The sequence below is a fragment of the Strix uralensis genome, chromosome 10 (assembly GCF_047716275.1).
Source record: "Strix uralensis isolate ZFMK-TIS-50842 chromosome 10, bStrUra1, whole genome shotgun sequence".
Classification (NCBI taxonomy): domain Eukaryota; kingdom Metazoa; phylum Chordata; class Aves; order Strigiformes; family Strigidae; genus Strix; species Strix uralensis.
In genome coordinates this window covers 1871329-1890689 of record NC_133981.1, presented here as the reverse complement: position 1 = coordinate 1890689, position 19361 = coordinate 1871329, and the positions used below count along the sequence as shown (strand labels likewise).

The 19361-nt window shown below is 47.1% G+C and overlaps 1 long non-coding RNA gene and 1 other non-coding gene across 2 annotated transcripts; both read right to left on the bottom strand.

The window, feature by feature from the left end:
• Nucleotides 1-575: 575 nt before the first annotated feature.
• LOC141947885 (uncharacterized) lies at nt 576-19107 on the bottom strand. Its single transcript, XR_012630290.1, has 3 exons — nt 19006-19107; nt 13941-14198; nt 576-666 (listed from the first exon to the last, which is right to left on the bottom strand). It is a non-coding gene; the product is annotated as an uncharacterized LOC141947885 (long non-coding RNA).
• On the bottom strand, nt 7009-7091 carry TRNAL-UAA (transfer RNA leucine (anticodon UAA)). Its single transcript has one exon. It is a non-coding gene; the product is annotated as a tRNA-Leu (tRNA).
• Nucleotides 19108-19361: the final 254 nt, after the last annotated feature.

The following is a 19361-nucleotide window of genomic DNA, read 5'->3' as shown; positions in this document are numbered from 1 at the left end:
ATCTGCATTGGGGACAGTCAACATCTGGAGCTGAGATTTCAGGCCAGCATTATTCCTTCTCTTGCCATATCTACACTTTCAGCAGTAGAAAACAGCAATGCAAGTGCAGCGTGGTCCTACGCCGACCCTGGTTTCTGTCTGTGAGTTCTTCTACACACAGGACATGATAATAAATCATACGCAGAGCATGCTGATCGATTCTGGCTGAGCAGTATGTTAGTCTCCAGGGCCAACAAACCAGCACTTAAATAAAGTTTCCTTGCTCAGCGTGCTATACTGCAATAAAAAAAAAGTTCTTCTGCATCCCAGGTAGGTCATTTAGCCTCCTGTGCAAGGAGAATGTCAAAAAGATACACATGTAGGCATTAGGAAATGCTCCCACCTGATGTTCTCAAAGTGAGCTCTCCAACAGCTCAACGTTCCCCCTGTAGTTCTCCTAATAATTAATGGAAAATAGGGTCCTCTGGGAAAATTGTCACTGGGTAATTAATAAAAAATGAAAACGAGAGAGCGAGAAGAAAGAACAGAGATGTTGCAGAAAGCCTGCAAATTGAAAGAGGCGGACTTACAGTTGTGATTTCCTTCCCAGTCTCAGAGGGAATGCAAAGCGCGCTCCACGTTCATCAACGGCTCACTCAGGACTCTCGGCTTCTTCCATTCACACTTCTGAAACAAGAGACATTGTGATGGAAATGTTCGCGCCTTGCCACATTTCTCAATGGCCCTGCACGCACAGACTTGCTCTGGCAAAGAGGGGAATGGCTGTCAAGGACAAATCTCCAGAGCCCTGTGGGGATCTGTTACCAAGTGATCACTTGAAAATAAAGGTCGCTGTTCGTTTTCTACCTGTGGGTTCAATCTGCTTATCAGTTTGATGGGGGCGGTGCATTAAAACCCAGGAAAGATATCCTTTCTCTATCAAAGCAGTGATGAAATGTCCTTTTGCCTTAGCATCTCTGAAATGCCTCCCCCAAAGAGCGAATGCTCTTCCTCATGCTCAAGCACTTTTATCTCACTGCTGTTAAAGGAGTCTAAAGAAGAGTTTAAAAAAACCCCAAACTTTCAAGGTCAAAATTGATATCCTGTTGGGAAACGGGGTTGAGAAACCATTGCTAGAAATGCACATCTCCCAGTACTGTCTCCACCTGCAGTTTGCCAGCACGAGTGCCTGAGCTATCACAGTTGCTGGGGAATCCTGGGAGGGAAGAGGATGAAGACGGATGGTCTTATGATTAAGCCAGAAGACAGGGATTCGAGGGATCTGGCGTCACTTACAGACCTCCTGCGCTGACTTTGGGCAAGTCAATTAACCTCTCTGTGCCTCTGCTTGCCATCTGTAAAATGGAGATAAGAGACTTCCCTACAGCACAGGATCGTTCGAAGGAGACTTGTGTGTTTGACAGATGCTCTCATCCGATGCCAACAGGAGTCATGAGATTTCATTGACAGGAGAGTGATGGAGTGGAGAAGACCCACTGCCATTTGGGGTTATGTAGCTTTGTGAAAACTCAATAGGTATCTGTTCTGCTTTCCTTGCCACCTCCTTTGCACCTGCCTGTCTTCCAAGGCACGAACGCTCTCCTGACCGAGCACTGGCTCTGACACCAGCTGTGGGAACCCACAAGTCTCACAGGATGCTTCCCATCACTCACCAAGGGCTCAAGCGGATCAGCGAGGATTTTTGCCACTAAGAAAAAAGTAATGGGTGTCTCAGAAAAAAAGCCATGGAGAGGCCAGTCTGCCTTACCCCTGTGAGTATGGAAGTGCCCGAGGTGAAAGGCCCTGCTGCCCTGGGTCCCACTGCCCTCGTGCCCACAGGGCACACGGATAAATCCCCACTCCTGGAGGGACATCCTGCCCATTGCGGCTCTGTGAGAGGCACCACAGCTGGCCTGGCCCGTCCATCTCTCCCACCACGCCACAGGGGCTCACTAATCCCTCCAAACCCTTTACAGCTTTGGAAACAAGGGAACATAATTTGCCATTATGTTCTTTGTTTTCTGGATTTTTTTAAGACATCAGAAAAGAAAAGCATTCCTGTGTTTTCACAGGGAACGTTATATTTCCCCTACCAGCTTCACAAGACAAGTTAAAATATCTAATCCTGACCCTGGCAGAGCCTGCCTGACCCTTCTCTGCAAGGCTCGGGGGGAGGATTTCTTTCCCTCTCGTGTTGTGTTTTGGTTTTTTTTCCTTGTATTAAAATCCCATAGTGTTATTAAAAGGAATTGTTCAATTCCTTTAATTGGCTTAGAAGATAAATTCTTCCCTCAGCCTGGGGGTCATGGCCATCAGCAGCTATTTATTAGCTGCATTGATTGAGAAGAACAGCCTTTAAATGGAAATAAATTGAATTCTATGGCAAAGAGGATTCCATACAGGCTATTAATGTAAGACAGGGAGCTTAGCAGTTTTATTTTTTATTTATTTGTTGCCCTCCTCAGCTCCTAACTATCCTCAAGCTCCCAGCTACTTCCCTTTTCTCCCACCAGCCATCCACTCCTCACCATGGGGATTTCCTTACCTGCATGGGTGAGAGCAGACACAGGGGTGATGGTGATGATGGGGCCTCCAAATCAGGTCCCCAGGAGCCAGTGGGGGAAGGAGGGGTGATGGAGAGCAAGACGAGATGTCCACGTGCACACACAATAAAAATGAGAGTGGGAGCAGAGCTCTCCCACTCTCTCTGGAGCATTTTTATTATATTTTTGCCTTCTCCACTGCTCAGGGATTGTCTTTGCCACCCCCTTGTCGGCTCCAGAATACATTTCATGGTGCTCGCCTTCATTCCAGAGTTTAATTGCTTGATATTGTTACTTGTAGGCTGTTAATTTATTAAAACCAGATCTCCCATATTACTCTGGAGCCCAGAAGAATCATTGCCTTCTATTAAAGGCAGTGGCGCGTGCCTGCTTGTCTTTTTTCTCTGGTCACCTCTGTAATTGTAGCTCTCTGCTAAGATGGAAAACTCCCCCCTACTATCTAAACATCCTCCACGGGGTGGGTTCAGCTAAGGAACACATACAGGAGACAAACACACTCAGGGTGTAAACAGATACAACTTCTCTGATGTCCACAGAGAGTGTGATTGCATTGGAGACAGACAAAGTCTCTACACTGTTTGGGTCACGTTTCCCCACGTGGGACAAAAAGTGAAGTCAGGGGCTTCTGGCAACGGATGGTCACTGGAGGCATCATGCAGACCAGACCTTGCCAAAATATGATGATGGATCCCCACAGCATCCAGTGGAGCCAGCACTGCCCTCGCCCAGCTAAGCACAGAAAGATCTTCCTTGGTTGTATGGGCCATCTTTTGAGTCAAACACATCCCTCAGAGCCAGACACTTGCACCATATACTGGTGCCATGAGCACAGATGGGACTCATATACCAGGAGATACAGAGATATACACACACACACATATATATATCTCCATATAGCAGGTGGCTGATACCGGCCAGAAACTCCCCACTGCTTCTCAACTATCATCTCTCCAACGGGTCCCTCCGTCTCTGAAAGGCTGCCCAGCTGCCTTCATCATGCCCTGACTCTGCCCTGCCTTTGAAGGATTTCCTTGGCAGACCCACGCACACATCTGATCCTACAGAACTGCCGAGTGCAGAAGTACCACCCCTTAAGGCAGTGCCTGAGCCTGGTTTTCAAATCCATAAAGGAAGGAAATCAACAGACAACTGGGAGGTGGAAAATCACCATATATCTGAGATACTGCTGAGCAGCAGTGTGGGGGATGTCTGTCCTTCTCAGACTGTTTTCTGAGATCCTGCCATCACAAGAGGCAAATACCCCTCAATCCATTACAGGGCCAACAACCCACACAGCCCTGTTGTATCATGGCACAGTCTGTATTTTAGACACAGGGTGTGCGATCTCCCTTGAATTTGGGTGCCTCTGATTTGTTTCCTCATCTAGATTTGGCACTGAGCTCCACTGATATAAATGTGCAAGCCCAAACATAGGGTAAAACCATCCCCAAATGCTGGGATGAGGCACTGGATCCTGGCCAGCTGGGGGATGCCTTGTGGGGTTGCCAGCCTGCTGTCAGGAGGGCTCAGGAGTCTGAGTCCTCCTGCACTCCGAAGGTCACTGATGCTCCATGAGGCACCCAGACAGCCTGTGAGATTTTCCACGAAAAGTGAGTGTCTGGGGCAGAGCTCCCAACACTTGCAGGCAGGCGCAGGCACGGGAGCAGGCAGAGGCACAGGCAGAGGCACAGGCTCAGGCGCAGGCAGAGGTACCAGCTCTCGTTACCCACCAGCTGGCAATTATAACAGTAGCATTACAAGACTAAAACAATAACATTTTGTTTATCTCCTAAATAGTTAGCTCATTTTAGCACTCTGCCTCCAAGTGCTAGATAATAACGGGATACAAGACAGGCGTTAGGTTTCTGTATCCAAAACAGTGTGGGTGCATCTGTGATTGTAAAGAAGTTGAGAGTTGCTGCTCCAGACTCCTAATCCTGGAAGTGGTGTGGCTGGAGGTGGGGGTATGAGCTGTAGGTTAGACTGGATATGGGGATTTCTCAGGGATGTAGAGCTGGGGCAAGCTAGACGAGCTGCTCTGGTGCCTGTGGACTGGCTTTGACCTACAGCCTTTGAAGCTCTGGTGCCCTGTTCCTGAAACAACCTGTGTTATTCTAGGCCAGCTTTGCTTTTACCTGTGTACTTGATTTATTTTAAGCACAAATGTCCCAGGATCTAATCTGAGATCTGCGAGCGGGAGCACACAGCAAAAGATGGCACTTACAAAGATCCCCAAAAGCCATTTCATTTAGATTAAACAAGGCAGTTATTGTGTTTTAATATAGGAATTGATTATTATAAGTATGCATATTGAGCTTAACAGCTTAGATTTGTATCTATTTCATCGCTGTTAATCTTTGATAAATATGTTTTTAATAATCTCTAGGTATTTATTGAACATAAAACTGTCTTATGAAATTGAGAGTAAGATTACTAAAGATACTTATTGTACACTACTTCAACACAAATTCATTATTAAAAACCTTTCACTGAGTTTTACTTTTAACCACAACATAACAGATGTGCATACTGCATAGTTAATCTATAATAAATGTATTTGTAACAAACTATTGATATTTAACCTGCAGTAACCATCTTAATAAATATGATACATGGAAATGGCTATTGGACAAGCTGCTCTTTTTAGCTCTGTCAAACATTTGGAGGAGATGGGGTGAGGAGGAGGAAACTGCAGCCCGGTAGAAGACAGTTTATTTATCAGTCCTCCACAGCCCACACCTACTCTGACCACTGGACTCATTGCTATTTCAGTCCCCAAATCTCCAGCCCCGTGTTCGCTCATGGGTCTGCCATTTGATCTCACTCCTGAGGCAAATTAACATTTGGCCCCAGCTGACCGTAGGACTCCGGCAGGCTGTGAAATACAAAGGATCTTGATTCAGCTCCTGGTGCCCTCAGATGATGCTTTGTCTGCCCAATAGTTTTGCAAAGTGGATAAACATCCTCGAGGGATCAGGAACAGACCAGAACCCGTACCCCTGGGGTGGAAAAAATACAAGCTTTCTGAGAATATGGATCAACAGAGAAGCTCAAATGAGGAGTTTTCAGCTTTGAACTCAGCGGAGGCCAACCAAATGCCTTTGACACATGAACTAGACAGGAGTCTGACTCCAAGCCATCAGAGGCAAAAGACTTGACCCGCAGTGCTGCTTAGACCCCCTGGGATACTCTCAAAGATGTATTTGTCATTCTTTGCATCACTTAACGACCGAGGTTAGTTGCAACAAGCCAGTTCTAGCAGATATGCACAAAATTTCACTCCCAGCACTAATCAAATGGCAGAGAAGCAGAGTAATTCCTCCCATGTCCTCTCCTCTGGGTCCTGCCCCGTTTGTTATATGGCCACTTGTACAGGCCCTGTAGGCCACTGTCTGATTCCCATATATCAGAGAGAGCCAACGATCTTAACGTGCAACTTTTAATTGAGCTGTATCATCTGCCACAAACATGAAATTAATGGTCCTACATCATAATCATAAATTCATACATAACCCCATGCACCAGCAAATAACTCCTTCCAGTGGTACTACAATGGTAAGCTGATTTGCAAGAAGCGCACGCTACCCAGGAATCCTAATTAACCAAATTAACACCATCACTTCAAATCATGTCCCAGCAGTAGGACATTTCCGATTGGCCTCAGGCTGGAGCAAAGCAGCCAAATGAAAACCTGACAGCGTCTCCGTGGGTCCAGCAGGCTAACCCTTTTCCGAGGGAAATATCTGCTGCCCATCCATGCACACGAGGAAGGGAGCAGAAACCTCGTGAGCATTCGTAGGCACCCACCCAAGACAGGCTACAGCATAGCGACGCTGTGCAACAGAGGAGCAGTTCTCAGTTTCTCATGCATTTCCCAAATTTAACCAGCAGCATCAGGAACCCCATCCTGCCATGCTGGCTTGTTCTAGGGGGTTGTGACACTGCCAAATCCCCCTGGAGAGTGCCAAATGTTGCTTTTGGTGAGCCAAGCAAGGGGTCTGGGGTCATGGAGAAGACTTGGTAGTAGGAGCAGTCTCCACAAACCCCAAACCCATCTCCCTGAACCCACCTGTTTACACTGGTTTCCACTTGTGACTTGCACGAGCTGTTTAGAGCTCAACACCTTTTTTTTCCCCCTCTTTTAGGGTAGCCAGTTTTTTCTATTTCTGCCGTAGGAAAAACAAGTTGCTATTTTGGGAGCACGTGGGATTCAAGCCCACAGTGGTCTCAGCACTCTCTGCATGAGAGATGAGATCTGTAACCTATACACCAGAGGGACTGGCTCATGTCTCTCTGCACATTCAGCCTGGATGGTAGGGTGGCTCAGTCCCACCAGGGTCCTTGTGCTGGGGCACTGAATGGCCTCCGCTCCCCTGGAACAGGGCCCAGAGCTCCCACCCCTGCTCTGAACTGATGCTCTAAAAGCTGGGGTGGGAGCTTTGGACCAAGAGAAAAAGGAGGCTCCTACCAGAAGTGGGGTTCGAACCCACGCGGGCATGCGCCCATTGGATCTTAAGTCCAACGCCTTCACCACTCGGCCATCCTGGTGGGCTGTGAGCTCTCCCCGGGCCCCCCAGCTCCTCTCCTCACTTCACCAAGCCCTTGGTGTCCCAACCCAAGACACTTCCCAAGCCCAGCGACACCTTTCCCTCCTCACCTCTTTCTTTAATGTCCCCAGCAAACTGGTGGAACATCTCATTGGGAGGCACCAGGTCTCGTGGCCCGTGGAGGATGGCAGAGCCCTTCTGTGCCACACTAGATCCTCATGAAAGGACCATAGTCACTGGTGATAACATTGCCAGGGACCCTGGTGCAGGAAGGGCATCTCTGGAGGGTCTCGGCCTGACCCTGCTGGGTGCCCAGGGGAAAGGCAGCAGCTCTGACAGCCCGACAGCACTCAGCCAGACACACACCACATGCTTAAAGCACCTCAAGTCCCCCTCCTCACCCCCCCAGTCCACATCTGGGACTCTACAAGGGCATTTAACTGGGAAAGACAATGGGGCAGGAGAGTCTTTCTTTTTTCTTTGGGGTGAAGTACAGCTTTTTTTCCTCCCACTTGGGGAAAAGAAAAAAAAACAAAACAAACACAAAAACCTCTGTTGAATTACATGGGATTCAAACCCACAGCCCCCAAGTACCTATGTGCAGGAGGTCTTTAGCCCTTAAGCCACAGGAGCCTGATAATTTCTGTCTCTGATTTCAGCCACCACCACTCTCCCCAGGTCAGCACCTTCACACGGAAATGCTATCACACAGAGAAACCTGACCAGGCCCTTTCACCTGAGGATCCTGTCTGCTGGAGACACACTTGGCCAGGCTGTCCTGGCCCTGTCCTGCTTGAAGAGGAGAGCAATTCCCTCCTCTCTTCCCCAGGGACTGCTCACGACTGTGCCCTGTGGTGGCTTAGCTGTTTGGAGGGCTCATGGCTGACTGCTGCAGAGGTGAGAGGCACTGACCAGAAAAAGGGATTGTTTCCAGGTCTCGAAAGAAGAGCTCCTCAGTCAGGGGGGGTCATCCTGGCCTCCAGAGATAATTCACGAGTGTTAGGAAGCAAGGCAGAAGCACCCCAGGCATCCCACGGGAGGATGCTGCTGATCTTCAGCTCAGCAGAGGACTGGGTCAATCTATCCACATGCAGAAATGCTGTCAGGAAGAAAATTCACCCCCTTAGGTGCTGAGATGGGACAGCAGCTTTCCCTGCTTCCCTTTTACCCTTTGCATTACAGTCACAGCAATCTACCCTGCTGGTCCCTGAGTGCAGAATCGCAGCTCAGCATCCCTGGATGCTTCCAGCTGCAGCACCCGCATTAATATCAAATGAAGCCACGCTCACAAAGGGTGTTATGCTCGCCAGCTCCCAAGGAATCTGCTCGTAATGAGCGACTTCAAAGCATTAATGAGCTTGCAAAGCTCTCCTCTTCGTTTACAGAGCTGGACCTCGCACGCTTGGCATTAAGACAGGGGTCACCCATCAGGAGAAGAGAATGCATGTGCACGTCAGCGAATATAATATATTTGTCATCCTCTAAGAAGCAAAGATTAATCATGCCCTCTCCGAAAGGAAGCTTTTACACCACATCTGCTCTTCGCAGCATGGAGAGAAGGGACCTGCCCGCAAGGACATCCATGACCCACACTGCTTAGATCCCCACAGAGGCCAGAGAGCCCAGCTTTGAAGTTAACTTCCCACCTTAACCCTTTGGGTCCAGGCTGGGAAATGCTCCTTGAATCGGCAGCCTGAGGGATGAATAAAATGGTGGAATTGCACACCAGCACGGGTTTAAGGCATGCACGGAGGGAGTGGTATGGATGTGTGAGCGAGCAGGTTTGACTGATGCTTCCCGCTCTGTGGCATCCTCCCGGCACAGGCGAGGAAAGGAGATGCTGGCACAGAACACCAAGGGCTGCACAATGCGCCTGCTGCTCTCTCCAGGGACCTCCCTCTCCCAGCCGCAAGCTCATCCAAGCCTTCCTGTGCTCACCATAAATCTCTGTGTTGAAACACCCTCCAATGCATGTCTAACAGCCCAGCTGCACCCAATTGAGGAGCAGAGCTTATCCATCCTGCTGAGCTAGGAGGAGACCATGCAAACAAACTGTGCTGAGCACCAGCCCGCTGTCAGGCACTGCTTGCTCTTCCTCCCAAAGCCCCTCAGCCTCTTCAGCCTCTCCAGAGCCCTCTCGCTGCTGACACCCTGGTTGGTGTTTGTGCTGTTTCAGGAAGGCGGAGCCGCAGGGCAATGAGATACTGGCTCGTTATTGCACCACTGTTGCCGAACAACATCCATGTGCGGTCTGCAGAGGCATTGGCGTGGGGGCAGCTCAGCTTCCCTTGCCTGGTTCGAACTTGCCGTGACACAGATCCATGGGGATCACTGGCACAGCTTGGCTGTATTTAAAAACACAGCCCCCAGCAGATGCTTCCCAGGGTCTTCCATGGCTATGCACCATCCACGAGGTTGGTTGGCTTCACCTGCAAACCTGCACAGAGTTCTGGCTGGCACTTTGCTGGGTCTGGAGTCAGCCTTGTCTCCAGAGGGGTTGTAATATCAGCTGAATTACCTGTAGTGTCTTGGATGTCTCCTATGCAATCCCAAGCCAGGCTGGCTGTACCTCGCTTGCAGTATCCCCGTGAATTGACAGCTGGAAAATGACACGGCCACAGGCTTTTAGAACACATGTTCTGTAAGAGAAGGACACGAATAACGTCCTGAAGTCAGAAAGGTGTCATCCTTTGCTTCAGAAACACATTGGCAATGCTAACTGGAAAGCAGTTTCTCCTCTAATCTTTCCTCCCTCCAAAAGAGATCTCCTGGCACTCAGTGTCTATTCAGCAGGTCTGCGTTTAATTTAAATAGCCACTGGAGGCAACTGCCATCCCACATGTTAATATTGCAGATGGAGGGTGGCTGATTGGTAATTAAGAAAAAGAAAAAATCCAAAACCTTAAAGTTATGAGCAAGGCAGAGTAAAAATGGCACTTTAATGGATTTCAAGCCAAAACTCCACTTTACTGATGCAGGGGCAAAAATAATCTCTGCATCATCGCTTTAGAAACTAGTTGGAAAAGAGAAAAGCCTAGGACAGGGTTTTCCTCTGAGCTCCTCTTATGCCCTTTCCCTGCTATGAGAGCAGTTCAGCGTGTGGGTTACAACCATCAGGAGCACTGTGACCTGAATGTTTGGCACAGAGCAGCCCTACCAGGGTCATCTCAGGTTAAATGAGAGACGACAGCTTGACTCCACCTCGTGCAACAGGCTTCGGGGGGAAACTTCATGCTGCTTATAGCGACAGGGCTCCTCTGTTATGTTCATGTAGCAATTAAGGAGGCAGCTCTTTGGACTTTGTCAGGTTTTAAATACACTATTGATGTCCCACATGTAACTGCAAACTACCACATCTTGAGAGTAGCTGGAGTTCATGGGCAAAAAGAAGAGTTGAACGGAGTGGCATTACTATTTAACTGGTCCTCAGTAGGTTTAAGAATAAACAGGCAAGAAAGCACAGAAAAAACACTCTTCCTTCCTATCTCTCCTCCCTCTTGAGAGGCAGTTCAGGAAGTAAAGCCAGCCTCACTTTGTATTCAGAGGGTTTTCTTTACAGAATGGCTGGAAAATACATGTATTCCTATGGGTGAAAGCTTATACTCTGCAGAATTTGACATGATGCCCTGCTGCTTGTTGGCTCAAGTCAGCCTCTGTGGAACTACAAACCTTATGGTGCTCTATAGCTCAAGAGAAAAGGTTTTCCATGAAGCTTTCAAATATTGGTATTTGGCCAGAAAATCAAAGACCACTTACTGTGGGCACACAGACCAGATTAAAAACCAGTGGAGTTGTGCAATTACAGGAGGTTATTTATCCCAGAGGGAAAATATGTTTCTTTGTTGAGTAAGTTCTTTCAAAAAAACCAGCAAAGCCCCCATCAAACCAAAAGCAATGCAGCTACCAGAGCTGAAGTAGGAAGTCATAGAAAATAATGGATTTGTCTACTTTCTCCTGCTCAGGAATGGTATCCCAGCTGTTTACAATTTTCCACAAGCTAGTTCCATTGCTAGTCTAAATTTTTCTCCCAGTTATTTTCCACAAATATTTCTTGGACAACAGACAGTTTCTCAAAAAGTTAATGTTCAAAGTATCTAGGTTTCACATCGTTGTTTCTGTCTTTGGTTCTGAATGGGCTCATCATGAGATGTCTGGAGTGAATGGTGATGGTTCAGAATTTCAAAGTCATCACCTGCCCACATTTAATTATTCCCATAGATGTTCTGAACAGGATGCACATGTAGCTCATCAAGGCTTTACCTTTGTTCAGTCTGGACTAGATTTTGTGAAAGATACCATCATGGACCCATCTCTCCCTGTTGCTGTTCCACGCCTCTTCCAAACACCATCAGTTACAACACAGAGAAAATGAGTCACAGCTGTGCAGAAGAGAAAGCTCAAGAACACATCGAGGATCACAGCGCTGCGATACTGATGCCTCAGATGCTGAGTGCCCAAATCATGAAGTCATAAAGGGACCTGACGTAAATGAGACATTCAGTGCGTGTTCATCTGTTCTTGCCTAATGCAGTCAGCCAGAGTTTTCCTACAGTCATTGCAGAGAGAGAAACCTGGCTGATCCTGACTTGAGACACGTGATCTCTGAAGGTTCTTTCCAGCCCCACTCTCCGTACCTGAATTTCAGCATATATTGGTCACCAGACATGTGTAAACCAGGCCCTATTAAGGCCATTCCAAAATCACGTTAGGAAAACGTATGTGTTACATATTTTTGGCCGCCTTTTTACATGACAGAGGAGTTAGCTGTAGTAAAAAAAGGCTCAACAGAGGACTCCATCCCTTATGTGGCCATATAACAGGAAACACTGCATCACGCTACCCTCAGAATCAACCCAGAGGGGAAATGAGGCAATTGAGTTATCACATGGACAAATATCAACAGAAGACGCCTGCATGTGTCAAAGAAGTCTCCTGCAATTATTTACATAGCTTGGACAAAAGTGCTGGAATGAATGGGAAAAACCTTTTGCATCAGCAGTGCCCACTACTGCTCGTTATCTCAACGGGGGAGTGTGCAGGCGACATATCACATCCCAGATGTCAAGGTGCATCTGCATGAATTCCTAAAATGACATGTGTTCTTTAGCCCAGAGCTTGGCTCCGGGCTAAGAGCTAAATTTGATGTTCTCTGCAGCTAAAACTTCTTCAAAAACTATTCCAGGTTAATTAGGGAAGGGAAATTTTGGCTGCAGTCTGTACAAGAAGATTGGCTTGGGAAATGGTATGAAAGTCGTGGTTTTTGCAAGAGCAAAGAGAAAGAACAGGCTCATTTCTAAAAGCGCTGCACCTAAGAACTTCAGAAAAGCACAGAACTTCACTGAAATACAATAAAAGGCACTGCCTAAAAGCAGAACATCTCCTTTGGCTCAACATACCATCTCCCAGAGGCACCACATCATTCCTGCTGCTCACAAAACAGCTTCTCTCTTCTTTTAATAGTTCTATTTTTAGGCTTCTCATATTTAATTCTCTCTTTTTCCTTATGTAAGGTGCTTGGAAGGGCTACAGTGTCAAACAAAAATTTAGAATCCACGGTGTTGAAACGAGTCTGCTCTTGACAAGTGAATGAATGTAGGAAGTGAGGGGATACAGTTTTATCAAGGAGAGCACCCAACTGACAGTGTAACAGCATCTCCCGTGGGCTGAGGCACCCGCCTTCGGATGTCGGTGATCTCAGCTTGGAGCACATCGGTACATGCCTGCGTGAGCATGGTCTGAAACCTAGATGCACGTTCATGCAGTGCTGTCAGCATATACATGCCTCTCACCATGAGCAACCTTGAGGTAAGCTTAAAATGCAGTTTTCCCACCCCTGGATTAGCTTAAGTGCACGTGCCTATAGTGTAGCTTCACCTCACCTAAGGATTAAGCATTTTCCGGTGCCAGGATGCACCACCATGACCACCATTAGTTTGTTTACAACAGAAGTGAAAGAAGAAAAAGCCTTATCCACTTCACCCAACCTGTGTTTCTGAAGATATGGGTATCTACCTTAAGAAGGCTTCCAATACCTTTAAAAATTACCCCCCACCATCTGTGCTGCAGTAACTGGACACATATCTGCTGTGTTAAATTAAATTGTGCTAAAGTTGCAAGTTAGTCTGACACAACACTGAATCTTGGACTACGCTTGGGTGTTGCCACTGCCAGGGTAGTGCCACGTGCCAGGCTAAAGGAAGCCACTGGTGATAGTCTCCAAGTACCTGGGTTGCATTTTCCAACAAGTAATCAGAGAAGGGTGAGTTTGATCCGCCAACCACGCAGGTCATGCAGAAATCAGTGATGACTGAGGCCACTTTGGGTGGCCAAAAACTTATGGAAAGACCAGGAAAACCTTTTTCTATCTGAAAAAGAGCACCAACTGCCTTACAGTGGACTCCAAGTAGATATATAGGAATGATGACAGGTATCAGTGGGACTATCTGTCATGCAATGTCTAAAATCAGGTTGTGGTGAAGAGTAGGTGTATAGAGTGAGCTCACATGTAGTGCATACAAGAAGTTGTCTAGGGATAACAAGTTTATAGAATATATATATTTTTCCCCATATGGGTTCCCAGCTGGATTTCTTTGCTGTCTTGGAAGAGACCAACTTGCTAAAAGCATCAGTAATGTCAAAATCCAGGATTCTCCTAATTAGACATGACCTTTGAAGGGAACTGCTGAAGACTGAGAGCTCACCTACTTCTGTGGGCTTCCCACTGCCTGACAGGAGGGCACCGAGACTGGGTGCATTTGTGTTTTAAGTTGTTGCCTTTTATCTCATGTTTGTACTACCAAGGTGAAGGAAAAAAGGCTCACAGAAGAGAAGGATGGGGAGGAGGGCAAACCTGTAAAGTCTCTGCTAGTTGTTCCACAGCTTCAGCTCCAGTGTTGGTCCTCTGTCTGCCATTTGAGACCCCTCACTTTGCTTTTCCTGCTCCACTTCACGCCCATCAGCTTGGCTCCTGTTCTTCCAGTCCTTCGCTCCTCCTGCTGAGCAGAGGCCTTTGAGGGACCAGGCCATCTCAAGTTGGAGGTGGCCACCAGAAGAATTTACAACACAAGCAAAGTATCCTAAGTCATACGGTTGGTGGCTTCCTGGAAAACTGGAAAAGAAATTTCCAAAGTTTAAAAAATATATTTAAAAAAAGTTTTTTCAAATTTCTGCTATTTCTCTGCAGCTAAGATGTTTTTTTACACTCAGCCTTCAGAAGAGCCACAGTGAAATGAATACTAAACCCCTCTGAAGTTCTGTGGACATCAAGCACTTCTCTCCCATGGCGTCCTTCAAAACTCCTGATCATAAACAACAGACGGACAGACTCTAGCATATTTCATTCATTCATCTGCCTTCTTTTGGTTGGTTTTTTTTTTCTGTGTTTGGGATTTTTTTAAGGAAGATATAGTCTTTCTTCTGGGATTTACAGCCTGATTTTGTAATAATTAGGCAAAGTAAACCATGTGAAGATTTTTTATGATCTGCTTTAAATGTAGAGTTTTGGAAAGTAGACAATGAAATTATTATTATTTTGCTGCACAGCTGTGCTAAAGCGCAGGGGAAAGAGTGAAAAGACACTAGTATTTGTTTATTTGGCTTTCAATTGCTATGACAAAGCAAATAACAGCTTTGGTCTTGGTCCACAATTGAGTTAATTGGTAACACCTCAAATTGTATGTCCTAAAAAACTCCTAATTAGCAGGATAAATACAGGATAAACTAGGTAGCATTTGTTTCTTCGTGCTCCAAGAAGACCTGCGAATTCATAATACAGAGCTAAATTTAAGATCCAAAAGCATCTGATTTAATGTGTATATATGCAAGAAGTGATGCGTATATGTATATGCACGTTCTTTCTTGTTCTGTGTCCCTACAGCACCTGGCATGATGGGGCTGGGGTCCCTAATGCATTCTCTGGACAACTGGGACCCAATCTGAAAACTACAGATCGTATTTTCCAGCAGACTTCTGCTGCCTCTGGCGGTCTCTGGGTCTGGGCCCGCTGGCAGATATTTGCTGTTGCCTTTCCTGTTTAATTTCGGAGGGCTCCCAAGGAGATTCCCTCCCTTTGCTCTTTCATTTGCCATCCAAGCCCCTCGCACCACAGGAAGGTACTCAGAGCACCGTGGGAAGAACTGGTCCAGATATGAGCAGCGAAGGGGCTAGAAAGAGGGAAAGAAACTGCAGATGTGTTGAAGAACCTGATGCAAAGACCTGTTCTGTAAAAAGGAGATTTCTGACGAGAGGGCTAGAAATTATACACCCAGGCCAGCACTTCAGACACCCAAAATGTGCGGTGTAAAACGTGGGCACTGGAGGCATTGTGGTGAGATGACAGTTTACACCATAATGAGAAAACACAGTCGGAGTCACAGAATCACAGAATCACAGAATAATTCAGGTTGGAAATGACCCTTGAGATCATCAAGTCCAACCACCAGCCCTACTCTACAAAGTTCTCCCCTACACCACATCCCCCAACATCTCATCTAAACGACCCTTAAACACACCCAGGGATGGTGACTCCACCCCCTCCCTGGGCAGCCGATTCCACTCTCTGACCACTCTTTCTGTGAAAAATTTTTTCCTAATGTCCACTCCGAACCTCCCCTGTTGCAGTTTAAGGCCATTCCCTCTTGTTCTCTTGCTAATTACCTGTGAGAAGAGACCAGCACCAACCTCTCTACAATGTCCTTTCAGGGAGCTGTAGAGAGTGATGAGGTCTCCCCTCAGCCTTCTCCTCCTCACACTAAACAGTCCCAGCTCCTTCAATCTCTCCTCACAGGATTTATTCTCCAGGCCCTTCCCCAGCCTCGTTGCCCTCCTCTGCACTCGCTCCAGCACCTCAATATCTCTCTCGGATTGAGGTGGCCAAAACCGGACACAACACTCCAGGTGTGGCCTCACCAGTGCAGAGCACAGGGGGACTGTCACCTCGCTACTTCTGCTGATCACACTATTTCTAATACAAGCCAGGATATGTCTGCAATACAGGTCCAGAATAGGAGGTCAGCCTCTCTTGCCTGCCTGACAGCCCCCTAAAATGCATTCATGCATCTCAGCCCGTCTGTTGTTTAGTAAATGCCTGCAGCACAAGGCCATGGCAGGACGGCTGGTGTTGCTAGCGATCAACATCTTTGTCACAGAAGGGGAAGATCAGTAACTCAGGAAGGCAGCGGCTGTGTTTCACTCCCAGGTAGCACCTGCGGCACCTAAGGCTGACAGATAAAAGCAGGAGGCAGTAAGACTAACACTTAAAAATTCAGAAAAGACTGCTGGGTGCAGAAGCAGAAGACAAGACAGTGGCAGAGTGTTTTCCCGAAATGCAACATTAGTCCTCCTGTAGAGATGGATGAGGGAGAAGTTTCGCAGCAGCTGTCCACACTGCCTTCTTTCTCCTTTCTTTCTCTAAAGCATTAACGTGGACAGAAAGGTCTGGTCACCTCCTGAGGGACAGCCACACAAACATTTCGGCAACCCCAGGCCAGCTGCCACGAGTTGGGTGTGAGATGCGGGGAGATGGTGACACACTGCCCAGTCTCTTGGTAGTGACATAACCCCAACCCAGGGACGGGGACACGTTAGTCCTGTACCCAGATTGATGGAGAAAGACAGGACATGTGCCATCAGGGGAAAAGCTTTGTTAGAGGCAAGTGTCTTCCCTCCAGCTCGCTCCCACAGCAGGTGAAACACAACTCGCACCATAAGGCCAGCAAGTGTTTAACAAAACCCTTCTTCGGGCGCTCTCTGCTCTGCTGTTTGCATGGCTGTATGAGGCAGATTGCTGTCTCTTATTAACTAAATAAACAAGCAGCAAAAGTTGAGCGAAATGGAAACACATACACAGCTTGTCTGCAAATAGAGACAAACGCCTCCATCGCATGGTTGCACCCAGCTGTCTGGCTGTTACCTGCTTAAACAGCTTTAATTTCGCATTAAGGTCAATGCAGTCGTAGCGTCTCCTCCCAGGTGGAAAACCTGGCTAATGAAACACTCAGGTTTGTATTGAGTCCACTTCACTGCACCAGCCGAGCGTTTTGAGGAGCTGAGGCGGGTGCCCCAGCCCTGCTTTTGCAAGGGGGAGTCCCTAGCCTGGGCTGCAGGAGTGGTGCTGAGCAGGCACAGCACCCAGCGTTAGCGAGTAGAGGCTCCTCCACAACTGCCCACTGAAATGATGGGACACCTGCAGCTTTCAGTCAAGGGATTCTCCTGCCTAATCCCACGCTGCAAGGAGCCCCTGCCTCTACGCCAGCCCTGCCCAGGTCTGTGCTCCTTCCTCCTGGCTTGCCTGGGCCGGCTCCACTTCTAGCAAAGGGTATTTATTCAGCTTATGCATCCCTTCCCTCTACCATTTATGCAGCCCTCTTGCTTTCCCTTGGGAATATAGATGGGATGAGCAGACTGTCTTTATATAGTCTGAGGGGATTGACTTTGAGTCTCATTTATTACTCTTCAATTTCTTTCAGCTTCTCCTTGCCAAAGATCAGAGTTCCTGACCAAGTTTTGATGCAGTCCATGAGAGTGACAAACATAGCTAGACTAGGATCGCTTGTGCATAGGAAGCTACTTGTCCTGACCCCCGTCCTCCATGTTACTCAAGGCAAAACTAAGAAAAAACCCCTTGTCTTCCATGCCTTCAGAGTAACTGTTCTGAGGATAATTTAAAGTATTGAGACATTGATTCACTAAACATCGTTGGCCTGCTTATATGTGGGCAGGCAAAGTCACCCATTATTGGTGATTTATTAGCTGTAGGTGCCTCTTTGATCTTCTCCAATGTTGTGCACTCAATATCTTCCTCCCATGAGGCAGCTGGGAGGACAGCCCTATCAAGACATTCGTATTATTGTGACTTATGGTTCATGTCCATGAGATTGTCTCAACTTAGACACTGTATCTCACTGGATTCAGGGGAATCTTCCAGAGCCCTACAATATATGCAAAACCAGAAGTTCCTCTTGGATTGAAAAATTATGATACCAGCACCTCTAAATTGCTTTTAGCGGCTTTCTCTGCTGCCTCCAGCTCAGAAGTGCTTAGTTTGCTGACAAAAATCATAGACTCATACACATTGGAGATGGAAAAGCCCTGCTAGGTTCAGCTAGTCCATTTCTCCTACCAGGGAAGGAATATTCCCAGCAATCTGTTTTCCCTGCTACTTTGTCTTGTCTATTTTTAAACATTCCATGTAGCAAAAATACATTTAGATTGTCAGGATTTCAGAGCCAAGTTAGCTGTGGAAATACCAGCTGTATCCTAACCTGCTTTGTCTGGTGGCAGCAGCTAAATTGCTCTCTGCTGCCTTTGAAGTCAATGGTAAAAGTCTTATTGGCTTCTGTGGGAGCATTCTCAGGCCTTTGGTATGGATGATTAGAGCAAATAGCTATGGAGCACTGATAAGCCATTCTTACACTATCGCTTTCCAGGCTGTAACTGCATTTTAATAGGCAAGAAATTGTCTCAGCAGCAGTCAGGGTGCAATAATAGCAAAGCCATGCGGAGCACACAACAGACTGGGTCTGCTCAGAAGTGACTCCTGCCATGACCGTACCAAATTATATCCACAAGCCCAAACAGATTCGGTGGAGTACGTGATCCAAGGGGAATGGTCGGAGGCAGTGCTTTTTGTACCTCCTCAAACTGTAAAATCTACCAGAGGTCAGTTCAGCTTGTAGATGGCTCCAATGTGTTTTCCCTTTTCAATAGACTTTAACGTCATGAATGAAGGGGGCTGGGCACATCAGGGTACCCCTTTACCTGCTTTTCACACCTCGGCCAGAATATAGCCTAGGTATGGCACCGCCCTACTATTTTAGCTAAAAAAAAAAAACAAAAAAAAAACAAACAACCAACCAAAAAAAGACTGGCTGTTGAATCACAGAAGTTAAGAAGTTACCATATAAAACTTGACTCACCTTCTCCAGGAAAAAAGTGTTGACGGGTACCCCGCGAGATGGAGCGCTTGGCAGCGGCAGTGACACAGCCCCAGTGAAGCTCACTCCTTTGCTTTCTCTTTTTATTTCAGTAACAATGGCAGGTAGTGGGAGCCAGGGTTGGATTTAATTTAACAGTTGTTGTGCTCTGCTGGGACAGCTTCCTCTGCCTCCACATTTCCTGTCTGGAAGTTCTCCCAAAAGGATGAATTAACCAATATATGACCTGTATGGGAAATGCACTTTATTGAAGCTATTTTTCTAGGGTGGAGCTGAACAGCTGTTTAACAGCGCATAGCTGCACTACATGAGAGACAGTAAAAACATACAGAATGAAC